A 27985-nucleotide genomic window follows, 5' to 3' on the forward strand; every position below is an offset into this window, starting at 1 on the left:
ATGTTGGATAAAGCCATTAATACAAAAAAAAATTAAAAAATGGAGCACATCATATAAATAGGCTGTGATGTTTGGTCTTTCTATATGATAAGGACCTTTGTCTACCTGACTGCTATAAATACTTCGTCTGCTTGATGGACATTGACCGTCTTTGGCGGTTATCCTATTGCTGGACTGTCCCTGTGGCGGCTCACATAGTTTAATGTTTATGATGTTGAAGATTTTATAATAAAGATTTCTATGAGTTTTGGAAGAAATCCCTGAGTGTGCTGGTCCTTGTGGAAATTAAACATAACTAGGCAGAGTTACCTGACTTCTGTGCTGGCTGGTCTGGCTTTCTGCTGGGTGGGCTGGCCTGCTGACAGGTTATCTGGCAGTTCCCCCATAGCATTCCTTAAAGGGGTACTACAGCGAAAAACTGTAAAATGTAAAATATGTGCAAACATAAACAAATAAGAAGTACATTTTTTCCAAAGTAAAATGAGCCATACATTACTTTTCTCCTATGTTGCTGTCACTTACAGCAGGCAGTAGAAATCTGACAGAAGTGACAGGTTTTGGACTAGTCGATCTCTTTATAGGGGATTCTCAGGGATATATTTATTTTCAAAAGCACTTGGTGAATGGCAGTTGCTCTGTCTAACTGCCAAAAAAACTGTGTAGGAAGCAGGGAAGTTGGCCAGCATCACTGTTTAAATCCTTTTTCGTGAATGTCTTTTTGAAGAATAAAAGCCTTGTTGAGAATCCCCTATGAAAAGATGGCCTACTCCAAAACCTGTCACTTCTGTCAGATTTCTACTGCCTACTGTAAGTGACAGCAACATAGGAGAAAAGTAATGTATGGCTCATTTTACTCTGCAAAAAATGTACTTCTTATTTGTATATATTTGTACATACTTTACATATTACAGTTTTTCGCTGTAGGGCCCCTTTAACCTTCTAGTGGATCCCCTCCCATGCTACCACAGGCCTTCCATTGAGGCACCACAACTCCCAGCATGCCCCATAGAAGAACCACAGCTCCCTGCTTGCCCCCATAGAGGCACCACAGCACCCAGCATGGCACCACAGCATCCAGTATGCCCACATAGAGGCACCACAGCACCAGCATAACCCTGATTAATGCACCACAGCTCCCAGCATGCACGCCATTGAGGCACCACAGCTGACTCTGCCTGGGGACATCTGGGGCACCCCAGAATAGATCCGGGGCACGTGCCACTGATCTCTGGGGCTAGCAATGCCCCAGTATTGACATAATTGATCCATCCATTATTTGCAACCTTCATCAACATTTATGCCCTTTATGTGATAATGAATAATGACAAAATTCGTTTTGTCTACATTTCTAATTACAGTCATTTACAAATAAAAAACCATGCAATCTGGCGCTGCGCTTTCTGAGCACTCTGGCACACGGATGATAACTTATTTTATCACACTTTGGCTCATTCATCCAACAGCACTTTGGCATGTTCTTTATGCTCTGTCTGGTTCAGATCAGAGAGTCCTGGCAAACAATAAATAGGATTAAGTAATCTAAAGCTTTTCAAATTAGACATTTCTGCATTAGCAACATCTGAGCCTGTTTAGAATCTGGAAAATGAATTAGGCTTTATAGGATTTCACCTATTTTGAGTCACATGCTGTCAGTCACATATAGGTTCTGTAACGTATATTGTTTTAATTTAAGTTGTGTACAGAAAGAAATGACCAGCATCCAGCACATGTAAACAGTCCGTTACACCAGGGCTTCACCCATCAGGCATTGTGCCTCCACCATAGCAGTGATTCCAATATACAAAGCAAAAGAACATGGCGGCACAGATGCAGCTTCACCATACAAGTTTTATTGGCAGAGGATGGTACAACCAGAGGAGGCCCCCAAGAGGAAGTGCTCATCCCTACCTGACAGCTGTTTCACGATCAATGTAGCATTGTCAGAGTTATCGTGGAGGGTGCAGGGAGGCCACTACCTATAATGACAAAAACAGACACCACCACTCCCCACCCACGTAATAACAAAAAGCAGACATAACAGTAACACCTTTACCAAAATAAATACAAGCCTCCTCCCCCCCCCCTTGCTTTCACCCTCCCAAATCAGCTGTGTCTCCCAAGTCTTTGGGTAGCAGGATGGTCTTGCAGCATCCTCATCCATTGCTGTGTCTCATGGCAGGCCTGCCCTAAATCTGCCATCCCTCTGCTCACCCTTATCATGCAGGAATATTGCAGGCCAGTTCACATTGGCACTTTCGGGTAAACAGGTAAATTGGTGAAAACGGATAGATTTCTGCTCCAGTGGATCCATTTTTATCTGTTTAGTTTCTGTTCCATTGGTATCCGTTTTCGTATCCATTTCCATTCAGTTACAACAGAATGTGCTAAAAATAGCTGTCTAAGGGCAGTCTATTGCCCTCTGTCTGTATGTCTGCCTCCCTTTTTCCTTCATCCAGTTTTGCTTCTCTCCTCCACCACACTGATACCTTTCTTCCTTGTAAAACACCACCAACACCTGCCCCCTCCCTCCTGCTTGATCCATGCACACTTGTCACAGATTAGCCACAGACCTCCTGCCCTGCCCGCTATGCATTTATGAATTCTAGACCCCCATCCCCACTTGAGCCTACATGCCTTGCTGCAGAAGCACAAACCAAAGTAGATTTTTGCTGGCTAGAGAGGTCTGTTTTTATAGTCAGTGTGTTGTGTACATGCGCATTCTCATTGGCTCCCATGTACTGCTTCTGTCTCCGTTTCTGTTCCCCTGGGCTCTGCTGTCCAGAAAAATCACTGCAGAAACTTGCAGTCCGTCCAGCGGATCAGTTTGAATGAACCAATGTGAACGGATCCATAGGTTAACATTAGATCCGTTGGTATACGTTTGGATACGTTCCTTTACAATCCGCTAACGGACCGTTTTTAGTGCCAGTGTGAACCGGGCCATTGTCAAGTGATGTAGCTGTGAAGGACATCTATGCACCACCTACATTGTCCAACACTGATAGACGTCAGATGGACTCTGAAACAGTTTTAGTCAGCCGTGGGGCATTTGGAATGGTGGGCCTCAAAGTGAGTCTGAAGCCTAAAAAAAACAAAAAACACATACTCACCTAAAGAGAGGGAAGGCTCTGGGTCCTATAGAGCAGGGGTCCCCAACCTTTTCCGCTTTCTGACCAAATTTTTCTCCAGCGCCCGTGGGGGAGGGGGGTTATAGTGGACAGTGTTGTGTGCGGCAGGTTACCGGGGGGGGGGGGGGGGCTTGGGTGCAGCGGCATAGCTAGCATAGTTGCCCCAGTATGGGGGGTTTAGTATCCCCAGTATAGCTAGTATAGTGCCCAGTATAGCTAGTATAGTGACCCAGTGCCCAGTATAGCTAGTATAGTGATCCAGTATGGGTAGTATAGTGCTCTAGTATAGCTAGTATAGTGACCCAGTATGGGTAGTATAGTGCCCCAGTATAGCTAGTATAGTGCCCAGTATAGCTAGTATAGTGCCCAGTACGGCTAGTATAGTGCCCCAGTATGGGTAGTATAGTGCCTCAGTATAGCTATTATAGTGCCCAGTATAGCTAGTATAGTGACCCAGTATGGGTAGTATAGTGACCCAGTATAGTGCCCAGTATAGCTAGTATAGTGCCCAGTATAGCTAGTATAGTGCCCAGTATGGCTAGTATAGTGCCCATAGTGCCCAGTATAGCTAGTATAGTGCCCAGTATGGGTAGGTAGTGCCCCAGTATGGGTAGGTAGTGCCCCAGTATAGCTAGTATAGTGCCTCAGTATGGGTAGGTAGTGCCCCATTATAGGTGACGGCAACGCCCCCCACCCCCCCTCCCCGCCCCTCCCCGCCCCTCCCCGCGGCCACCACTGCTGTTACCTTAGCTGGCGGCCGCTTCCTCTCTTATATTCTCCTCTCATGCGTGTGCTATTTGGATTCACAGCAGCGCGCCCCACGGCTGCTGTGATGAGGCAGTAGCAGGAGAGAGGCTTTCTGTAGCGGCGATGTGTATCGCCATTACCAGGGAAACAGGGGGGCAAGAGGACAGACCCGCGGCCCAACTGCAAACGCCCCATGGACCAGCAGTGGGCCGCGAACCGGTGGTTGGGGACCACCGCTATAGAGCCTTCCCGTTCCTCCTGCAGTCCCAGTGTTCCACCACTGTCTCCCCCGATAGCAGTCTCCAACTGATGGGTCACTTCTCACTTCCGCTGCTGCAGAAGGCTTTCACAATCTTCAGGAGCCCGAATGTCCCCGAAGATGGACCGCTCCGTACTGCGCGTGTGCGAGAATGCGTGCCTTGCCTTTGAGTGGGCGAAGATAATTTGCACCAACATTTCTGTTCCTGAACATGCTGAATCTTCTATGAAAACGGCCATTCAATGTCTGCTTCTCATTGCAATAACATTCAGCCTTTTCCAATGAGATTATCTTTTTATGGTCAGTATTATGATGTGGTTACATTGTAACCTCTCATAAACTTACGTTCTGAGTTTTGAAACTTTATTTAATGCTGCATAAAATGCGATCCATGTCTCTTTTGGCTGTGCCCATGAACTTTTCTTTTATATTTATAAGATCTAATGGGGTAATAAAATGTTTTATGCAGTGGTCTAAAAGCAACACAAAACTCAAAAATAGCGATGTTGTAATTGAAGGTTAAAACATTTATACCACTTTGATTTTTTCAGTATATAATAAATATCTGTCATATGAAAAGACTATTGCATGTCGTGTGAGGCATTCGCTAGTAAATATCAGCAGTGCTATATTTTGGGTGCTGAGCAACCATTAAAATACAAATAAAAACACATCTTCCATGAAAGGTTGGCCGGCCTTAGTGTGGCACAAATATAATTTCTTAATTCATGTGGAACGTGTTCCGTGGAGTTTCACGATGTGACCCTGAAACTGCTTACAGCTACTCAGTGTAAGGATCTCCATGTACTGACAACACTGATACAAGGTTGAAAGTGCATAGAAATAGATATCAGAGCAACTATGGAACACTATGCAAGACAATAAAACTACTTATAGCATAGGAGGTGCATTAACCGAAAGCATATACGGTAATCAAGTGATGAAGAAATATACGAGAAAGACAAAGACATATACAGTAAATACATATACAAGAAAAGCAAAGACACATGCAATACTACTCTAGACTGGAATAAAACACTATCTACAATAAAGTATATGACATTATTGTTGTTACTATTTATATACGGTGGCACCAACATCTTCCACAGCGCTTTACAGAGCATATATAGTCTTATCACTAACTGTCCCTCGGAGGAGCTCACAATCTAATCCCTGCCATAGTCATATGTCTATTGTAGTCTAGGGCCAATTTAGGGAGAAGCCAGTTAACTTATCTGTATGTTTTGGGGAATGTAGGAGAAAATCAGAATGTCCGGAGGAAACCCACGCAGACACAGGGAGAACATACAAACTCCTTGCAGATGTTGACCTAGGTGGGATTCGAACTGGGGACCCAGCACTGCAAGGCAAGCGTGCTAATCACTAGGTCACTGTGCTGCCCAAGGGGCTAGAGCAGCCTTCCTCAACCTTTTTCCCCTGGAGGAACCCTGCAAATCATTTTTGGATCTCAAGGAACCCTTGCATTTATCTTGCAAGAGGCATGGACGTCAAAAGTAGATGTCGCCATTTATTTCACTACCCCCTATTACAGTGACCCTTATTATACTGTCCCCTTATTCTGGTGCTTCTTATTAATGTGCTCATTATTATTCTGACCCCCCATTTGGTGCTTCTTTCTACAGTATCCCCTATTTTAGTGTGCTTTATCATACTTCCCCCACAATAAGGGAAAATGCTCAAAAGTACTCAAGGAACCCTGGTGGAGAAAATGTGGGCTAGGGGATCAAAAAACAATGGTAGCAAACCTGGATATAGGCTGGACCCAAGATAGGAACAAGTCTACATTGGGACTAGGCAAAGGTTCTGAACCCAGTGAAACAGGACTAAAAACTCAAGTTGCAGGGTTGGAAAAAAGCTTAAAACTGCAGAATAAAACAGCCAGGGAAGCGCAGAAGACAAGGACTAGCTTATAAAGGATCCAGACAGTAAGGTACAGGTGCACAAAAATAAGCTCAGAGTAGAAAGGAGACACCTACTAAAAGATATTGGAACTGTGGCCAGAGACACCTACTGTAAAATGCTGGAACTGCAGCCAGAGACACCAGCCAGCGCTAAGTTACTGCTGTTCCTTGTAACACCATGTAACATTATGAATTGGCAGCAGAAATATTACCCAAATGGGAATGAGCCCCATAGCAAGATCTGAAGAAGGCCTCTCATGTGTACATTTGCCAGTAGGGATGATAAACTGGTCACATTGTTTTTTGTGACACCGTGAACCCCTAACCCTTTCTTACCCCTTCTACCTATCTAAACCCCTAACCTCCACTCCTTCCTGGTGAATAACACTGACTTTCCACCTCCTGTAACATACACAAAAATCTCATCCTAGGCTCTTCTTCCAATACATGGATAGTCATAGCCTTAAAGCGGACCCAAACCAAACATTTTTTTAATTCAAAATATTTACTTGCACCACTCTGACACATACAAAGATAAATAAACACTCCTTCAAGCCTATGAGCATTTCAGTGCATGCTTTTCACCCTTCTTTTTCTTAACTAGGGTTATACAGGTGGCAGCCATTAGCAATTCCTCCTTTGCCGGACACCATCTACTCCATCAGTTTGCCGGATTCTATCCCGGCAATATGAAAGGAAGGGATGTAAAATATTTTATATTTGTCATCATGCAGCTGAAAAAATGCTGTGATTTTTTATTATAATTTTGAAAATAGATTTTATTTCTGAAATCTTGTATTTTTGGTTTGGGTCCACTTTAACCTAAAATCTAAACTTGACCTCTCCTGTGCATATGCAAAAGCTGAAATTTAAGTCAGTGTATTTCTGAGTATACTTTTATTTTAATTGACTTAAATCAGACCTTTGGTATAACAGCCACAGTATGAAATGCATTTATTTCTTCCTTCCTGGATAGAAAGTAACAATATAGGCTGTGTAGTTGCTTATTATGATATATGCCTCTAAATGGGACTTTCATCTTATGCATTAGCTACTGTACATTCTATAGTTATAATGACCCTTGCTTACTAAAGGCTATTAGAGCAGGGGTCTCAAACTCGTGGCCCGCGGGCCATTTGCGGCCCTCGATACAATATTTTGTGGCCCGCGCCGGCAAAAGCTTCCTTATAGTTCACTTCAGTGCTCCCAAGTAATCCGCCGCATCCCCGCCGCTAAACGAGGGCTGCAGAGCCCCCAAATCGCCCGGGGGCAATCCGCCGGCATTTCCTGGAAGAGGCAGAGCTTTCAGTTTCAGCTCTGCCCCTCCTGACGTCAATCGCGGCGCATTGCCGCCTCTGCCCGCCCCTCTCACTCAGGGCCGGCCTTTGACCTGAGCGACCTGTGCGATCGCTCAGGGCGCCGGCTTCCAGGGGGCGCTCCTGCCGCCTGGCCGCACGTGTTTTAATTTGGAAGCTTCAAGCTGGCAAGCTGCGCCCCGGCTGTGTCCGTCTCGCTCCGCTCCGCCCCCCCCCCTGCCGCTGCTGGAGGTGATAAGGGGCAAACATGAATGATGCCCACCGTGATGGAGGGGGGAGCCGCGGGGAGAGCAGCCCGTCCTCTCCCTCCCTCCTCTCCGGGCGCTCTCCGTGCTCCCCCCTGCAGAGTGCAGACTGCAGCAGTGAGAACAACTCACCTCCCTGGTTCCGATCGCCGGCGCCTCTCACTTGCCGCTGGTCTCCTCTTGTACATTGTCACTGATGCACACTAAACTTCCTGCTTAGCAGGAAGTTTACTGTGTATCAGTGACAATGTACAAGAGGAGACCAGCGGCAAGTGATACACCATGAGAGGCGCCGGCGATCGGAACCAGGGAGGTGAGATGTTCTCTCTGGCTATGCTGCAGTCTGCATCGGAGGAGGGAGCACGGAGGGTGGCCCGGAGGGGAAGGGAGGGAGAGGTCGGGCTGCCCTCCCCGCGGCTCCCCCTCCACTATGAGGGGAGGGGGGGGCACCTACCTACCTAATCTATACTGGGGGCACCTACCTATCTAGCCTATACTGGGGGGGCAGCTACCTATCTAATCTATACTGGGGGGCAGCTACCTATCTAATCTATACTGGGGGCACCTACCTATCTAATCTATACTGGGGTCACCTACCTATCTAGCCTATACTGGGGGGGCAGCTACCTATCTAATATATACTGGGGGCACCTACCTATCTAATCTATACTGGGGGCACCTATCTATCTAACCTATACTGGGGGAGGGTCAGCTACCTATCTAACCTATACTGGGGGGGGGGGGGGAAGCTACCTATCTAACCTGTACTGGGGGGGCAGCTACCTATCTAATCTATACTGGGGGCACCTACCTATCTAACCTATACTGGGGGGCAGCTACCTATCTGATCTATACTGGGGCACCTACCTACCTAACCTATACTGGGGGGGGGGCAGCTACCTATCTAATCTATACTGGGGGAACCTACCTATCTAACCTATACTGGGGGGCAGCTACCTATCTAACCTATACTGGGGGCAGCTACCTATCTAACCTATACTGGGGGCAGCTGCCTATCTATACTATACTGGGGGAACCTACCTATCTAACGTATACTGGGGGGGCAGCTACCTATCTAACCTATACTGGGGGGGCAGCTACCTATCTAATCTATACTGGGGGGGGCAGCTACCTATCTAATCTATACTGGGGGCAGCAGCTACCTATCTAATCTATACTGGGGGCAGCAGCTACCTATCTAATCTATACTGGGGGCAGCAGCTACCTATCTAATCTATACTGGGGGCAGCTACCTATCTAATCTATACTGGGGGCAGCTACCTATCTAACCTATACTGGGGGGGCAGCTACCTATCTAATCTATACTGGGGGCAGCAGCTACCTATCTAATCTATACTGGGGGCAGCTACCTATCTAATGTATACTGGTGGCAGCTACCTATCTAACCTTTACTGTAGGCAGATCCCCCCCTTTAGTGTATATAGGCTTAGGCTACTAGTCTTACAGTCGCAGATCCCCTTTTAGTGTATTTAGGCAGCAGATCCCCCCCCCCCCCATTAGTGTATGTGTGTGGTGCGCTCACACGCGAAGAGGATGAATTTGGGGGGGGGGGGGCACCAAAATCTGGTTCTGCTCAGGGCGCTTTGAAACCTAAGGCCGGCCCTGCTCTCACTCTTCCTTCACAGAGAGGGGCGGGGAGAGGCAGCGATCCATGCGGCGATTGACGTCAGGAGGGGCAGAGCTGAAGCTGAAAGCTCTGCCCCTTTCAGGAAATGCCGGCGAATTGCCCCCCGGGCGATTTGGGGGCTCTGCAGCCCTCGTTTTGCGGCGGTGACACTGCGGATTACTTGTAATGGGAGCACTGAAGCGAACTATACGGTAAAATAGGCAAAATAGTTTGCTTCATTGTGAATTTGTTTTTGAAATAAAAATCAGTCCGGGAAGGGGGGGGGGGGGGGGGGGGGGAGGGTGGTTGGCGGGATCTGCTGATTGACTTTTTTTGTGAAATCCCTTATGCGGCCCAGCCTCATCCTGACTTTGCCTCCTGCGGCCCCCAGGTAAATTGAGTTTGAGACCCCTGTATTAGAGGAACTGCATTTGTGCAATTGTAGTCATGGGTAGTGCAAACACAATATAATAAACCTAGGCCTATGTAGACTATAACAGCACAGCCAAGATTGTTGTGATGATAATCGACCCCTCTTCCAATCTACATTGATGGCACCGAGGTTGAAAGAATAGCCAGCATGCGCCTCCTGGGCACAACCATCTCCAATGACGTGAGCTGGAAGACAAACATTGCCTCCACCTAAAGGAAATGCCAGCAGAGACTATACTTACTCGGCCAATTAAAGAAGTTTGAAATGGCGCAGGAGCTGCTGACGAGCTTCTATCCTGCCACCATTGAATCCATTCTCTGTTCCTCCATTCTGGTCTGGCATGCTGGCTCCACCACCAGGGACAGATACAAACTACAGATGGTCAGCGGAGAGGATCATCAGAGACCCCTCATCTCACTAGACCTCCTCCACAACTCCAGATTTTGCTCCAGAGCATTGAGGATTGCCAACCAATAACTCCTCACACCCTGGCCACAGCTTTTTCACTTGGCTACCATCAGGCTGCAGGTTTCAGGCCATCTCCACCACAACTTCAAGGCCTAGGAACTCCTTTTTCCTATCTGCTGTAAACCTCTTGAACTCCCCTCCATACCCTTCCACCTGCAGCGCCCACCCACCTCACTTTCATCCCCCCCAAGGTTGCGAACACTGGAAGAATGGTCTGTCTTGTGAAACTCTGTTTCTTAATTCTTCTTGCTTACACTGCTGTACATTTTGCTTTGTTGTTTGTTGTATTTTTCTATTTTCCTGCTTCTACTCTGAGCCATTTAAGTGCCAAACCCTATTCTGGGCACGACCCAGTTGTGCTTGGCAATAAATGTTTTTCTAATTCTGGTTCTGACAATAGAATTACCAATAGGTGCTACATGTGACCGTAACTGCACGGCTGCTATTTTACCAACCTACTAACCTCTTCACAGTCCTCACTAATCTAATATGGCACAGGTGAAAGTGACTTATTCCAAGTGTTTTAAAAAAAAATCCCAGCCCTGGTTTGCTGGAACACACAGGCTATCCAAGGTTAGTAAATCAGGGTCTTGTCACTTCATTTACCTGCCAATGAGGCTTGTCTGGTGAGTCCCCTTTGGTGGCAGTGGCTTTGCAGTTTTACACATACAGTATACCGATATGGCTCTGTTAGATCAAATAAAACCACCCTTACTTGCTAAACCATAATATAACAAGCATTTTGGTGCTAGGAGCAAAATCTAACACTTCTAATGAGAGTTCAGTAACATATGCTATTTTCCAGTCATCCCAAGAAAGCTAAGTGTATTGTGTTTCAAACTTGGCAAACACAATAGATCTCATTCGCCTCATAAAACTCTGGAATGATCAAACGTTTTCAGATGACGGCCACCAGATGAGAGGGGACAGGCTACATTAACAAGTGGGCATGATGGCTGAAAGTGCTGAGTGTCCAAGGTGTATGCTTCCCATGGAAATTCAACGTCATCATTTACGTTTCTACAAGAAAAATAGATGGCTTTCTTCTATCAGAGATGGATTAAGATGTTATGGGGCACTAGGCAAAGTAGTAGATTTTCCGGCCCTTGTGGTCCTTTTGGTAAACTGAAGTAGAAAAAGGTCAAAGAAGTTGGCAGGTGGACCCTTGTCCACCCACTAGGCCCCAAGCACCAGCCTAGGTTGCCTGGTGGATGACCCTGCTCTGGTTTCTCTGGCTTTCTGTCCCTACATAATAAAGTAACCACTTACCCTCCCTGTCAACTCCCCCCCCTCCCCATCGCCCCACCATTTTCCCACCAAAATGTTTTTCCTATTGGTAAAGTACAAGCTGTTTTATGGAAACCTTAATGGCCCTTTCCACTGCAGGGGATTGCGATCAAATCGCAAAACACTCGAGATTTTTAAATCACTAGGGTTGCAATTTAACATAGGAATCGCGGAAGGTATTTTCCACTACCGCAATTTCGATTTTCAGCAAAGTGCAATCGCTTTCTAGAGCGATTTTGAGAGCGATTTTGCAATGCAAATGCATTGTGTGTGTAAAATCACAATAACGTAAAAAAAAGGAAAAATCGCAGTCACTGGCGTTTGTAATTAGCGAGTGTGATTGCTAGTGGAAAAGGGCCCTAATGAAACTTACGTTTTAGAGATAATGAACATTAGGAGTAATCCAGTGTTATTGTATAATGTATAAAAACAGAGAAATTGGGCATTTTTTCCATATTTCTTCTTTTTCTGTTTAAAGTGGATAGAAAATTAATAAATACATTGCTTTGTTAAATTTACATTCAACATACAACTCAGAAAAACTAGGTATAGACCCAACATATCAGTATCACAGTGGTGCTCACCGCCAGGTCGTGATCACGCTTATGCGTGGATTCACGACCATTTTGACGCATTCCGCCTCGGACACGCTAAGCCGTGAATAGATTTTCAACCACGAAAATCTGCTTCGGCTTTGCGTGAATGTGGACAGAAATCCGCATTCACGCTCGTGAAACCCGGCGCTGAAGTCGTGGTTAGCGGAAATGCGTCAAACTATGCGGAAGTGACACATTGCAGGCCAATCAGAGGGCCCCAGCCAGGCCCTAGCAACCAATCACAGGAGGGGAGCTATGCCCTCCCCTCCTGAATATAAAGCGGCGGCCATGATGGAAAAGCTCTGTCCTTGCTAGACTGTGGTGCTGAGAGGATTATCTCCAGGCCATTGTTGTTTGAGCAAGTGCATTTATTGTGTTAAAAACAAAGCGTTTTTTTTGCTAACACTGCTCTTATACTGTACACAGTTATCTAGTCAGTGAGTTATTGCTGTAGTTAGTTGTAGTCAGTGTAGTGTAGTGGGAGTGTGGGAGTCTAGTGATTATTTAACTGTGTGTAGTGCAGGCAGGTTCAGTGCTGCAGTGTAGTCAGTGTAGTGGGAGTGGGGATTATCTGTGTGTAGTGCAGGCAGGCAGGTTAGTGCAGCTGCAGTGTTCACTTGTATATTCCAGTGACAGTTATACACTTGTACTATTTGCAGGCAGCCAGTCACACCGCCGGCGCCGCCACTCTCTGCCAGCGCTGTTCATTCATTCTGTCAGTGACCTTGTGCCGTGCCCAGTGCCCACTGCTCGCTCGCTGGCATATAAGCATCTCATTACACACTTGTATATTATTTCAGTGACAGTTATACACTTCACTTGTACTATTTGCAGGCAGCCAGTCACACCGCCGGCACCGCCACTCTCTGCCAGCGCTGTTCATTCATTCTGTCAGTGACCTTGTGCCGTGCCCAGTGCCCACTGCTCGCTTGCTGGCATATAAGCATCTCATTACACAGTGTGACATCCTTGTGTGCCCACTACATCCTTCAGTGACCTAGTTGTATATCCAGTGCCCACTGCTGTGCCCACTGCATCCTTCAGTGACCTTGTACTGTGCCCACTGCATCCTTCAGTGACCTAGTTGTATATCCAGTGCCCACTGCTGTGCCCACTGCATCCTTCAGTGACCTAGTTGTATATCCAGTGCCCACTGCTGTGCCCACTGCATCCTTCAGTGACCTTGTACTGTGCCCACTGCATCCTTCAGTGACCTAGTTGTATATCCAGTGCCCACTGCTGTGCCCACTGCATCCTTCAGTGACCTTGTACTATGCCCACTGCATCCTTCAGTGACCTAGTTGTATATCTAGTGCCCACTGCTGTGCCCACTGCATCCTTCAGTGACCTTGTACTGTGCCCACTGCATCCTTCAGTGACCTAGTTGTATATCCAGTGCCCACTGCTGTGCCCACTGCATCCTTCAGTGACCTTGTACTGTGCCCACTGCATCCTTCAGTGACCTAGTTGTATATCCAGTGCCCACTGCTGTGCCCACTGCATCCTTCAGTGACCTAGTTGTATATCCAGTTCCCACTGCTGTGCCCACTGCATCCTTCAGTGACCTTGTACTGTGCCCACTGCATCCTGTGGCACTGTGCTACTACTACTACCACCAGTATGTTGGCATGGTCCTTCTGTGCTGCTGCTGCTGAACTGACCGCCCGCATTGTCCTCCTCCTCCTGACTCAGTCGCTTCCCGCTGCTGCACTCTGCGTTCACACTGCCCGGGTCACTGGGTGCATTTAATTTTTTGGCCAGCACTATGACACTGTGCTACTACTACTACCACCAGTATGTTGCCATGGTCCTTCTGTGTTGCTGAACTGACCGCCCGCATTGTCCTCCTCCTCCTGACTCAATCGCTTCCACCAATGTACTCTGTCTGCGTTCACACTGCCCGGGTCACCGGGTGCATTTAATTTTTTGGCCAGCACTATGACGCTGTGCTGCTACTACTACCACCAGTATGTTGCCATGGTCCTTCTGTGCTGCTGAATTGACCGCCCGCATTGTCCTCCTCCTCCTGACTCACTCGCTTCCACCAATGTACTCTGTCTGCGTTCACACTGCCCGGGTCACCGGGTGCATTTAATTTTTTGGCCAGCACTATGACGCTGTGCTGCTACTACTACTACCAGTATGTTGCCGTGGTCCTTCTGTGCTGCTGAACTGACCGCCTGCATAGTCCTTCTCCTGACTCAGTCGCTACCACCACTGCACTCTGTGTTCACACTGCCCGTGTCCACTGACAACTCTGCTGCGATGTCATTGCTAATTGCTGCAAAAAAAAAAAAAAAAACAAATTACAAAAACCTCTCTGGGGCCTTTTTGGCGTCAGCCACTCATCCTCCTCCAGCGGTACCTTCTCCGCCAAGTGCCATTGGAACTCGCCTTCACCTCTTTGACTGCTTAACGCGTATATCCCTTTTTAAAACCACTTATTACCAATTAATAGCCCCATTTAAAGTGTTGATTTCACTTTAAAGAGACTCTGTAACATGAAAAACATCCCCTGGGGGGTACTCACCTCGGGTGGGGGAAGCCTCGGGATCCTAATTAGGCTTCCCACGCCGTCCTCTGTCCCACGGGGGTCTCGCCGCAGCCCTCCGAACAGCCGGCGACTGTGCCGACTGTCAGTTCAATATTTACCTTTGCTGGCTCCAGCGGGGGCGCTGTGGCGACTTTCGGCACGGAAATAGACGGAAATACCCGATCTCCGTTGGGTCCGCTCTACTGCACAGGCGCCGGAAACTTGCGCCTGCGCAGTAGAGCAGACCCGACGGCGATCGGGTATTTCCGCCTACTTCGGCGCCGACAGCCATCAGAGCGCCTGCGCAGGAGCCAGGAAGGTAAATATTGCGTCACCGCTGTACGGAGGGCTACAGCGAGACCCCCGAGGGACGCAGGACGGCGTGGGAAGCCTCATTAGGATCCTGAGGCTTCCCCCACCCGAGGTGAGTACCCCCCAGGGGCCGTTTTGTCGTTACAGTTCCTCTTTAAAATCCATTTTCTCTAGAAAAAAATTTTTTGGGGGAATTTTTTATGTTGAAGTTATGTTGCCCCTTATCACCTCGATAATCCATGCTATTTGGGGGATTGTAGCATGTATGGGGGCTTTGTTATTAACGTTAAAAGAAAATCCACCACCGGGCGGGAATCCACGCGTGATTACGCCATTCACGGCAGAAAATCCGCGTGGTTACGTGGACGAAAATCCGCATGCGGCGGGGCGCCACCACGCGGATTGCCGAATTCGTGGATGAGGCACATCCGAGCATCCCTACAGTATCAGCCTCAAAAAAAGTTAAAGACAGGGTCCTTGGTCACGCTTTACTGCAGTAATTTGCGATAAGTTCTCCAATGACAGCACAATAGGCCCCCTCAGGTGAGCCCTACTTTCTACAGTGCAGTAGTCAGTCAATGAATTCACTTAACCCGCCGCTGGAAGCGGTACTGTGCCCCACTGCACTGCTCTGCAAATATTTGGCAGCACAAAGGCTACCTAGTACTGATATAGGGAGGGGAGAAACACAAAGGCTTCCTAAAACTGCTGTCTAGAATATGAGGGGGTGCATAAAGGCTACCTAACCCACTAACACTGCTGTCTGGATGAAAGTGGGCGGCCCAAGGACTACCTTATTTGGTGGTTGGGTTATAGGCTACCTAATACTGGCAACCTAATCTGGGATGAACACATGATCTTTATAAGGGCCATCCAGAAAATAAACATTGTTTTCATTTAATGAGTTAAGGAAACCTCTTTTACTTGAGCAGTTATCATACATTTTTTACAAAGTGTTTTAACGCCTTTGTTGTAGTAACATCCCACTCCTCACTAATGAATTTGAGGAACTGGTGGGTGGGGTGGTGCTTCAAGTAAATGCTGCTGATTAAACAGTTAATAGCATTCTGCAGGCATGTGACAATTAACCTCAGGGAGACCAGGGGTTAATAGAAACCTGAAATAAAAAAAAGCATGTATACTTTACTGGGGCTTCCTCCAGCCCCCTTAAGGCCATTGGCTCTCTCGCTGTCTTCCCGATCTGGCTCAATCCTCCGATGGCCATTTAGGTATATCTCCATGTACATCACATACTGCGCATGCATGGTCCAGAGGCATGCGTTTGCCCCCCATCACGCTCCTTTGCGCAGGTGCAGAACACCCCTGGCGACAAGAGCGCAATGGAGGTGCATGCACAGCTGGGCCATGCATGTGCAGTACGTGTTAGGACAGCTAGGAGAGGATCTACGTGTCCCAGAAGGATGGTGAGAGAGCCAACGGCCTGAAGGGGCTGGAGGAAGACTCGGGTATGCATAAATGCTTTTTTATTTGTCTCGGGTACACTTAAACCCAGGGCCGGTTCTGTCATGAAGCAAGGTGAAACATTTGCATCAGGCACAGAGATTACAGGGGTAGCATTTTTATACTGTGAGCGAGGTGAAGAGGTCATCATTGGGTAAAAGCAGCTTGCTGTGCCGTGTGAGGAGTCTGACAGTGAGTGAGGAGGGGGGAGGCAGGAAAGCAGCAGTGTTTCATTTGAATTAAATGAAGCAGAGTAAATTGTCAGATGCTGTGCGATCATTTCAAATCGGGAAGGGTTGGCGCATCCTCACAAGTTTGCCTCAGGCAGCAAAAAGTCTAGGACCAGCCCTGCTTAAACCTGACAGATTCTTGATACATTACAAAGAAAGAATAAAACAGGCATTATTTTCTGGATAACCTTCATAGTTATGCTCTTGAATCAGAGTTTTGCGTTAAAACCTTTTCAGCACGCTTAAAGAGAAACTCCTACCAAAAATTTAACTTTATCCCAATCAGTAGCTGATACCCCCTTTTACATGAGAAATCTATTCCTTTTCACAAACAGACCATCAGGGGGCGCTGTATGACTGATATTGTGGTGGAACCCCTCCCACAAGAAACTCTTGAGTACGTACCCTTGGCAGTTTCCTGTCTGTGAACCTTGCTGCATTGTGGGAAATAGCTGTTTACAGCTGTTTCCAACTGCCAAAAAAACATGCAGCAGATACATCACCTGCCAACAGTAAAAATGTCACCATGTAATAAATGTCAGAATGTAAATCAGGGATTTAAAATATTTAAATCATTTATACATAATTATTGTAAAAATGAAGCACTTTTTTTATTACATTATTTTCACTGGAGTTCCTCTTTAAGTATAAGCCCACTAGCACTTTACTGCATCAATGACTCATAATGACTGTGCACATCAGATGTTCTGACTTCACTGACTTTCCTGGCTGCATGCTTGTTCCAGGTCAGTAAAAACTGTCAGAAAGTAACAAAAGTTAAAAGATCAGCATTTTGTATAGAAAACAGCCCTGATGGAAAATGGTTACTATCCACTAGGCGATAATGAGGCAGCAAAAAGGAAATCCCAACATGTCTCATCCATTTCCAATTAGTCAAAACTTATGTAACTGTGGTCTGTTCTGGTTTACAAGAGCAATAAAACTTTGCATGAGATATTTTATCATTGTTTCTAGGTCTGCACAATTGCTTCAGCATGTACGGTGCATATATCAGATCATACAGACTGCTCAGTGCCATGCCAGGAATATAATAAAGCAGCATCACTTGTACAAAATAGATTCTCTGAACTATTAAACACAGCATTCTCTTTTTCTGGAAAAGACTTAAAGAGAACCTGAGGCGGGGTTCTGACAATGCAATCCACGTACAGAGGCTGGGTCTGCCTATACTGCCCAGCCTCTGTTGCTATTTTAATCCCCCCTAAGTTCCCCCTGCACTCTGCAATCCCCCATAAATCACAGCCACACTGTGCGGGCTGTGTTTACATCTGTACTGTCACTCTGCGTGCTCCCCCCGCCTCCTGCATAGCTCCAGTACCGCCCGCGTCCCTTCCCTCCAATCAGTAGGGAGGGAAGGGACGCGGGCGGGGACTGGAGCTATGCAGGAGGCGGGGGGAGCGTCAGACTGACAGTACAGAGATAAACACAGCCCGCTGTGACCCACTGCGTGTCGGCAGCGTGACTGTGATTTATGGGGGATAGCAGAGCGCAGGGGGGGCTTAGGGGGGATTGAAATAGCAACAGAGGCTGGGCAGTATAGGCAGACCCAGTCTCTGTATGAGGATTGCATTGTTAGAACCCCACCTCGGGTTCTCTTTAAGTGTGTAAGGGCCTGTGTCGCTCATCTCAGGGGTTTTAACAAACACATTTACTTTCATAGTTGTCCTTAAACAAACTGTTCCTCTAACCTTTTCTATAACTCTCTTACATTTTGACTTTACTTTGAAGGCATATTTTGGTGGTATCTCACTAATATTACAAATGCAAAACTTTGGATGTTTGTTACTTAATCACGCAACAATGGGATAACGGATTTGAATGAAATTCGGCACACACATAGTAGATAATGAGGTGGATCGACCAGTGCATGAAAACACTGTTAGACTCTTTTTACTAGTGTGAATAGGTATTACCAATTGTAGTTGAAAAAAGTTTCAGAGAACAAGGTGGGGGTAGTGCCAAGCAGGTTCAATCCCTCAGCACCACTTCCTGTGTGAACATATCCTAAATCAGAGGCGGGACAAGGTCCTCCAGCACCCAAGGCTGAGACACCAAAGTGCGCCCCTCCATCCCTGCCACCCCAGCTGTCACACACTGATTGCTATTAGACTAAGAGGTGCCACAGGGCCCACAACCTCCCCAACACCTCAATATCTAGTTATCTGGCTGCAGTCAATGCTATGTATCCCCTTTTTTTATTTCTTTCTGCTTCAAACACAAGTGAATGACAGCTGAGTGAATTGTGCGCCCCCTCCTACACTGCGCCCTGAGGCTGGAGCCTCTCCAGCCTATGCCTCGGCCCGGCCCTGTCCTAAACGACTGTGTCCGTTCAGTTACTGCAACTTACCCCAGGTGAGAGACATAGGGAGGCTGACATATTTTATTTCCTTTTAAACAACACAAATTGCCTGGCTGACCTGCTGATCCACTGCTTCTAATACTTTTAGAAAAAAAGCTTAAAAAGTATGCAGATCAGATGTTTCTGACAAGTCTGACAAGATTAGCCGATTTGTTCCTCATTTGTCCCTCTTTTAGGACTGATGTACACAGGGCCGGCTCTAGGGTGGGCAAGAGGGGGCCAAATAAATGTCTTGGCCCCTCAATGGTTCTGGGCAGAGCGGCAGGGAGGGCGCAACGGGGGGGGGGGGGGTGGGCAGTGTAACAGTGGGCATATTTACAACCTACTGTCTGCGATCCCCGCAGCCTCTTCTTCTCCCAGGCGTCTGTGCTCTGCCCACTCCAATTGACACCGGGTATGCGTCGCATACTTCCAGTTCTGCGTTCCACATGGACCACAGGAACTAGAAGTAAGTAAAGTAAAGGCGATTGACTCTCGGCGTCCACGCTCCCTGCCCGCCTGGCTACCTTTACTCCTGCTCCCCAGCTGACTACCTATACCAAGCTACTTATGCTGGTACACCTACCTAGGTGCCTAGCTACCTTCTACTGGGGCATCAATCTACTTTGCCTAGCTACCTATTGCTGGGACACCTACCTATGCCTAGCTACCAACTGGGGCACCTACCTATGCCTAGATACCTATACTGGAGCACCTTTGCCTAGCTACCTACTGGGGCACCTTCCTATGCCTAGCTACCTACTGGGGCACCTGCCTATGCCTAGCTACTTATACTGGGGCACCTACCTATGCCTAGCTACCTATTGTGGCACCTACGTAGGCCTATCTACCTACTGGGGCACCTACCTAGGACTAGCTACCTATACTGGGACACCTGCCTATGCCTAGCTACCTACTGAGACACTTACCAATGCTATGCCTAGCTACCTACTGGGGCACCTACCTATGCCTAGCTACCTATACTGGGACACCTACCTGTTACTCTTCCCCCACCTAGTGTCTGTCACCCACCACCCAACCCAGTCAGTGTCGCCTTCCTCCCCACCTAGTGTCATCCTCCTCCCCACCCAGTGTCACCCTCCTCTCCTTCCAGTCAATGTCACCCTCCTTCCGCCCAGTGTCACCCTCACAGCCGCATCCAGTGTCACTCTTCCACCCTCCTTAGCAGCTCCATCCCGCAAGCACCCAGTGGGCAGGAACATTTGATTAAATTAAGTCTGAGGTAACATTTTCTGCATTTCATATGTGTATGTGCATTTTTCATGTGTGAGGGGTAATGTTTACTGAATTTTAACATGTGTGGGAGTTAATATTTGCCTCATTTCCCATTTGCTGCATTTCATTTGTCAAAAGTAATGTTTGCCTCATTGCATGTGTTGGGGACATCATTTGTTGCATTTCATTTGTCGGAAGTAGGGGTTGTTGCATATCATGTGACGGAAGTAGGGGTTGTTGCATATCATGTGACAGAAGTAGGGGTTGTTGCATTTCATGTGTCAGAGGTAATGGTTCTTGCATTTCATGTGTTGGAAGTAATAATTCTTGCATTTCATGTGGCGGAGGTAATAGTTCTTGCATTTCATGTTTCGGAGATAACAGTTGTTGCATTTTATGTGTTGGAGGTAATGGTTCTTGCATTTCATGTGTCGAAAGTAATGGTTCTTGCATTGCCGCCTCACTATTATGCGTTACATTACAGTTAGCCCTGCTCACATGATGTCATGACCACGCCCATTTTTCACCTTACTGAAAAGAAATGTGCTCAAACATAATGCCCCCATCACATTTCTGACTGCCCCCTATGTGCCTTTCTAGAACCGGCCCTGGATGTAGTTATCTGCATAAATATATGTCGTTTTCTACTGAAAATGTGTTTAATAGACTCTAAACGTAATTCCCATCCTTTAACTTGATATATTTATTCATTTCAAATGTTAATATGAAGAAAAAGTAGTGATAATAGAAAAGACCAGTATGGTTTGAATCTGAATGTTACATCTTTTGCTTATGAATATTTAGTGGTATGTGTGGCTAGGGGTGTGGTGGAGCCCGATTAGAGGTGTGGCAGGGGCGTGTCTTAAAGTGTCCCTTTTTCTCATCTAAAAAAGTTGGGAGGTATGTGTACCTTTTAAAGGACATTCAAGGTGAAAGTAACCTGATGAGATAACCAATTGTATTTATCCGCCTTCCCCCAAAAATGACTTTTATAGATATCCCAGTTTTATTTTATAATTAAATCTAGTTTTTAAGTTTTTACCGTTTCATTGTCTCTGCTTAATGATATGTGCATTGAAGTATGCCAGAGCTAAAATCTATGAACTATTGACCTTTTTTATCTCTTTCCTGCTCTCAGAAGCCATTTCTGACAGGAAAGTGTTTTATGGCTGTAATTACTTATCAGTGAGAGTTATGCTATAGTCTGACCTGGTCCCGACCCAGACAGAAACTGTCACTTGCATACCTGATGTTTAGCTCTTTCAGGCACAAATCAGGTATGCAAGTAACAGTTTCTGTCCGGGTCGGGACCGGGTCAGACTGGGTCAGACTGTAGCATAACCCTCACTGATAAGTAATTACAGCCATAAAACACTTTCCTGTCAGTAAATGGCTTCTGAGAGCAGGAAAGAGATAAAAAGGGTCAATAATTCATAGATTTGAGCTCTGGTATACTTCAATGAATGTGTCATTGAGGAGAGACAATGAAACAGTAAAAACTTAAAAACTAGATTTAAATATAAAATAAAACTGTGGGATATCTAAAAAAAAGTCATTTTTTTTGGAGGAGGATTATAGATAGAATTGTTTTTCTCATCAGTTTATTTTCACCTCGGGTGTCTTTTAATGCATTTTTAAGCGTTGCTATGCCTTGCACTTCAATGCCTTTTATTTTTCCACTAGTGACTTGGCTAGGTCAGTCACTAATACCGCCGCGCACCCATCGCACGCACCCGACGCACGCCTGACACATGCGCCCAATGTGTGCCCGACGCACGCGTCCGCCGCGCATGCACTCGCACGCCCGCCCCTTCTGGCCCCGTCCTCCTCCGGCTCTCCGCAGTGTCTCTGCGTCTGTCCCTGCACATGCGCAGTGCAAAAAAGCACTGACACAGGGATGGACGCTGGGACATTAGGGTTTTATTATATAGGATATTGGTACCTTGTGAAAAAGCTTCGGTTTTTCAGTGTATAGCGTGAAAGAGGCCATAGGGAAACAAGGACACTAGACTGCACATCAGTTGTCCTTTCAGTTATAAGTTATGGTTACTGATATTGTATAAAAGGACCCTTATGCCCCTTTTACAAGTTGGTAAATGTTAGTGTGCATTAGTATGCATTAGAAATATGTAGAAAAAGAGACACCGTGAGCCCAATATAGTGTAGTATGTATTGGAACATGGAAATGTAGAAGAGTACAAAGGTAATATACTCACAAAGGTAATATACTCACAATACAGGGTTACCTCCAAGGCAACCACTGTATAGGCAGGTGAGGAGATTCTCCTGTCCCCACTCAGGATTAGTGTAATGGATAACAGAGGCGCCAAAAGGATAAAATCAATTGTTAAAAAGTTTAAAAATGCTTTGGAGGCAGTTGGTGGACTTACCTCCTGTAAGCAGACACAACAAGCTGTGTATTCAAAAAACACAGTAGATTTATTGGTACACTCCAGGGTATATTCGCAACGCCTTTCACGGGTATATTCCCGCTTCCTCAGGCAATAATTAACACACAGTGCAGTCTTAAGGTCATGATAAGCACCTCAGAGGCGCGTATCGTGACCTTAAGACTGCACTGTGTATACTCCTGTTAATTATTGCCTCCAAAGCATTTTTAAACTTTTTAACAATTGATTTTATCCTTTTGGCGCCTCCGTTATCCATTACACTAGACATAATATCCACCCCTGGTGGAGGGGGATACCCCTTGTTCTTCCTATCTGCAGAGAGCAACTTCTTAACCCTGAGTGAGGACAGGACAATCTCTTCACCTGCCTATTACAGTGGTTGCCTGGAGGTAACCCTGGTTTGTGAGTATAACTTTGTACTCTTTTCTATTTTACCCATTTATTAGTACCTACTACACTATATTTGGCTCTCGGTTCTCTCTTTTTATATACCACTCAGGATTAAGTTGCTCTCTGTAGATTGGAAAAAGGGGGGATCCCCCTCCACCAAGGGTGGATGCAAAGCTACGTAGTGAACAGAGGCGCCAGAAGAATAAAAACAATCTTTAAAAGTGTTAAAAATGCTTGGAAGGCAGTGGTGGACTTACCTCCTATAAGCAGACACTAGAAACTGTCAATTATTTAAATATACAATTTATTGGCATACTCCACGATAAGTTTAGTGTGCGTTAGTACGCGTTGGTATGCAGTTTTTCCATAGCAGTGCTTTGTGAAAAAGCTTTCAGTTAAAACGCATTTAGTGGGAACTGTGCCATAGGAAAACATGGGCAAGACCTTGAAAATCAGTTTTCTTTCAGTTATAACTGAAAGCAACTGAATAAGTGTCAAAGACCCTATAAAGGGATACTAGATTGTTGTGGACACATACATTTTTTTTCATTTTACTTGGAGCTATACCTTTAAAACAGCGTCCCATAAAAGTGGAGTCAGCACAGGGGACATTATATTGTTATCCTTGTATGTGGCAGAATCTAAAAGTTGTTCCTTCACCCAACCATTGGCTGAAAACCTCCAGTCTTAAACACCTTGCTAACCTTAAAAATGTACCTATTTGCATTGACAAAGAAGAGAACTTTGGAGATGATAAGGGTGCAGGACCAGAAGACATATTACAGAGAGGCTTTTAGTTGCTAACACCCCAATAAAACCAACATGGTTGTTTGCAAAAGGGGCAGCAGCAGAGCATGGTTCTAGAGCTGAGCTCTAGAAAAATCAAGATGTCACCTGAAAAATAATGAATAATTGGTCTTGAACAGACCACAGTTACATATACATTCAGTATGTGTATTTACCTGTATGTTATATTGTATTATGTTTTTACCTCCGTATGCCACAGACGTCTAAATACTTTTTTGTCAAAACTTAATTTACATGCTCAAAAATGTCTCGAGGTGGTTCTGAATGTATTCCACACGTCGTGGACATCTAAAGACATCTACAAGCATAACTTTAGAAGTAGTTTTGGAGAAGATACGCCTTTAGAGGTCTGTGATGTATGGAAGCAAACATTCTGAAATGCATAAAGACCAGAATGCCTGAAACAGCTGGTACAGGCATTTAGCTTTTTTTGCCAAAAATACAGCTAAAACTAAACTAACTCTATATGTCGCGTGCATGAAAAAAGGGCGCCAGAAAAAAATGGCATGGCTGGATAACGAAATGGCGCCGATGGATAACGAAATCTTAATAACATCATTGTCAAACTTGGTTAACGATAAATACTGTTTTAAAAACGGACGGGAGATAATAATGAAAAGATATTAACGTTAAATACTTTTACGCAATTCAACAATACAGCTTAACCCAACTTTACTCTCACACATAACCCACACAGAACCCTCCCCTGGTGGTAAAATTAACCACTCCCCTGGTGGTGCCTAACCCTAATCACCCCCCTGGTAGTGCCTAACCCTAACCATCACCCCGGTGGTGCCTAACCCCAACGGTGGTGCCTATGCCTAAACCTAACCACCACCTGGGAGGTGCCTAAACCTAACCACTCCCCCTGGTGGGGACTAAGCCTAACCACTCCCTCTGCAGAAACACTCTTTTACACATAGAAGCGATAATATCTTTGATAATGTAAAATCTGTACATGCAAACAAAATAATATGACAAAATCTACAACATTGCAAGCTTCTAAAACGATAACATGCTTCAAAAACTGTAATGTTCTAATGTTGATAATGATATTTATTGGGTGCCATTTTTTTCTGCTTTTTTCACCGTATTAACGATAATTGCATTAAAGTCTATTGCGGCACCCTTTTCATCCACTACCTGCTACCTATATGTCTGCAGGCAACTAATAGCCCTATATGATATTCATCTGAACAGTATTTTAATTTTCACACTAACCCACCTCAAACCCCATCATGATCGGCTTGCCTGACCCCTGAAAATAGCAGTTTGTACCTATCAGCTTCCTGAGTAGTGAGCCTTTCCTTCTGCTATGTTTCATCTGAGTTTTTCTCCACAGAAACTGGATTTTATCCCTAGAAAACAACATTGATGTGAATTCGAGTCATGTTCCGCACTCAGAAGCAATTGACTGTGACACGGCCAGCCTCCTCTGATTGGTGAGGAAATGTAACTTGCTCATTTTAGTAATGTTAATAACTACACATTGTACATATGAAATTGATACATAAAAATATCACTGGAACTGTCTCAATCAGTTTGCACTGACCAATTAGATGCAGATTTTCCAGAACAAAATTGAATATGATGTGTTTCTATGATTCATTCCTCCCTTTGATAGGTTCATACGTCAGGCCTCAGTGCTCCGTAACAATAATACTGCCCCAGCTCTGCTATCATGGAAAATTAACACCCTCAAAGCAAAATTAACAAAGACAATAAAATTATTTGCTACAATAATATTAGTTCCTGTGGAACACCGAGTGAGAGAGCAAGCTAAATAAACAGCTCACAATAAACTGATGACTTTAAATAACTAAATAATAGTTTTCTTTTAGCCAGAACATTTGGTGAAAATTACAACGGCTGCAGAACTAGAACTGCTCTTGGGCTTGGTACAGCTTTACCTCACTATGCTGCATATTAAAGTGTGCCTGAGGTGACCCAAAGGTTAAAAAACTAGATAGGAAACTTCAGGAAAGCCTCTGGATCCTGCAGGCCCCCATTGTTGCCTGATGCAGACCCCTGAAAGAAATCTGACAAGAGCTTGTCAGATTTCTGATTGTGACTGTGATCCTCTTCATGAACGAGTGCGGCAATACTGCGCTTGTTTGAGTATGGCCACGCCTGTGCAGTAAGCCAGAGCTGCTGATGGTTAAGTGGCTCCTTGCTACAGCTCAAGTGCGGCCATGCTTCCGCGGGTGCGCGCTTATGCATGAAGAGGAGAACACTAGTGATCTTCAGGAGGGTCCTGGGCAGCCACGCTGCTTTCCAGGAGGACAACACACAGGCTTCAATCTTCTTAGGTAAATATCTTTTTTTTTTTTTTTACCTTAGGGTCGCATCGGGTTTACTTTAAATTGCCCACTAACGATCAAATCTTTTTTGTCCAATCTTACCACTTCTATATATTTGAGGTACTACCTAAAATATCTGTTTAAAGTACATTCACTCACTTACCGTTCTACTACATAGATTTGGTAAGATTTGACAAAAATATTGTTTTTGTATTATTAATGGGCACGTTTATACAATTTTACTTACAAATATTACTATGGGGTTGATTCACAAAACCTATAAGTTATCTCACTTTATGTATTAACTCACAGATTATCTCTCCTTATCTTACTTTACTCATAGTTTATTTATCTTTTTATTTTATTTAATTTTATTTTACTTATCTTTTTATTTCATGAATTAGCTCTCCTAGTTGGAGTAGAAAATAAGTAAGGCAAGGTAATTAAAGAGAAAAGCTTTGTGAATCAACACTTATGATACAGAAATTATTGAATATGAGGAGACTACCACACCCCAGTTATTTGAACGTGAGATCAGGGGACTCCCTTATTCTGAGTCTCAGTGGAAATCTCATAAGTTTTAACTTCCAGAATTAATGGAAGAGTCGGATCAGGATGCTTGACAACCGGTGCTGAGGTTAAAACATAACTTAAGTTTATCAAAACACATTTGAGCTTCTAAAGTCAACTGTAAGCGGTGGATCCTGTTCGATGAGACATGATGGAGGCTACAACTGAGAAAACTTTTATACATTTCCTGTAGAAATGAGCATATCCAAAAAGTTTTGTACCCTTTTTTCAGAAAGAAATCAGTCAATCAAGCTATTTGGTCTTGAGAGATGCATAATCCCAAGAATTGAATTTAGTCTTTTTCAAACTCACACTTCTCCAGTATGGCTGCATGAGGACCTTTTCCATATGACTTCTACAAAGAAGATACCCACTTCAGCACAGCAGAGGATGCAGAATGCCTAATGAAGCCTTTCTTCAGATATTCACCTATGTAATCCTTTAGGGCTTTAAAAGGTCCTGGAAGTAACATGTAACATGCTGAAATAAACATCTATGTATAGTCCCAATGCTACATACAGTACATACTACATAGACCGTGTATGTATAGCCCCAATACTACACAGAAGCAATGGTGGTTCTTTTTTCTCACTGTAATTAGGATCCAGGAATCTAAAGTACATTTTCTCTGCACTTGGGCTTAAACAGTGTAACTAGAGGCTGAGAAAAAAACATTCCTGACAAAGTGTTTGAAAAAAAAAGGTTAAAACCTTAAACATTGATTTTTTACCTTTTTACACCAAGATACCACTAAGGAATTCCAGAAGGGGCCTATGTAGGATTGGAACCATATATACATTTTAATCACATCACATTACTCGGGTTTGCTTTAAATTTAGGTTCAAATGGCAAAACCTTTAAAAAATAATCTCTGTTCTGGTTGGGAGTTTAACACTTTAGCAGCCAATTTATTTAGAGGCTTGCAAGTGCTCCAGGCCAATTTATAAAAGCATTTTTTTATTTCTTATTTGTTACATTTCCTTGCTGCTAATTAGTACTTATATAATGTGGATGAAAGGCCACTTCTCACTCACTAGGGGCCAGTATTAAACAATAACAGAGGACTTCTGATTTCAGTATCTACATCCTCTGCTAGCAGAGAGACATCAAAGCATTCCAAGAAACCAGATAATTCATTTGAAGCTGCTAATGGGTTAATGGAACAAGTACAAATACTAAGGGGAGGAAGTGAATCCCCTTCTTTTCAAAGACCTCCATGAAATCATGATGTTCAGAGGGCATATCATGGTCTTTTCCAAAAGTAGGGCACAGAATTTAGCCTACAGCAGGATAGCAGTACTGGTTGCTATAAGAGGACTGAAGGTGGACTTCACCTAAAGTCCAGTCA

The 27985-nt window shown here is 45.1% G+C and overlaps 1 long non-coding RNA gene across 1 annotated transcript; it reads left to right on the forward strand.

Annotated features, from left to right (window-relative positions):
* The first annotated feature begins 675 nt into the window (after positions 1–675).
* Positions 676–26949, forward strand: LOC137517784 (uncharacterized). Its single transcript, XR_011020665.1, has 3 exons — positions 676–807; positions 25110–25209; positions 26870–26949. It is a non-coding gene; the product is annotated as an uncharacterized lncRNA (long non-coding RNA).
* The last annotated feature ends 1036 nt before the right edge of the window (positions 26950–27985 follow it).

This window comes from Hyperolius riggenbachi, chromosome 5 (assembly GCF_040937935.1).
Source record: "Hyperolius riggenbachi isolate aHypRig1 chromosome 5, aHypRig1.pri, whole genome shotgun sequence".
Classification (NCBI taxonomy): Eukaryota; Metazoa; Chordata; class Amphibia; order Anura; family Hyperoliidae; genus Hyperolius; species Hyperolius riggenbachi.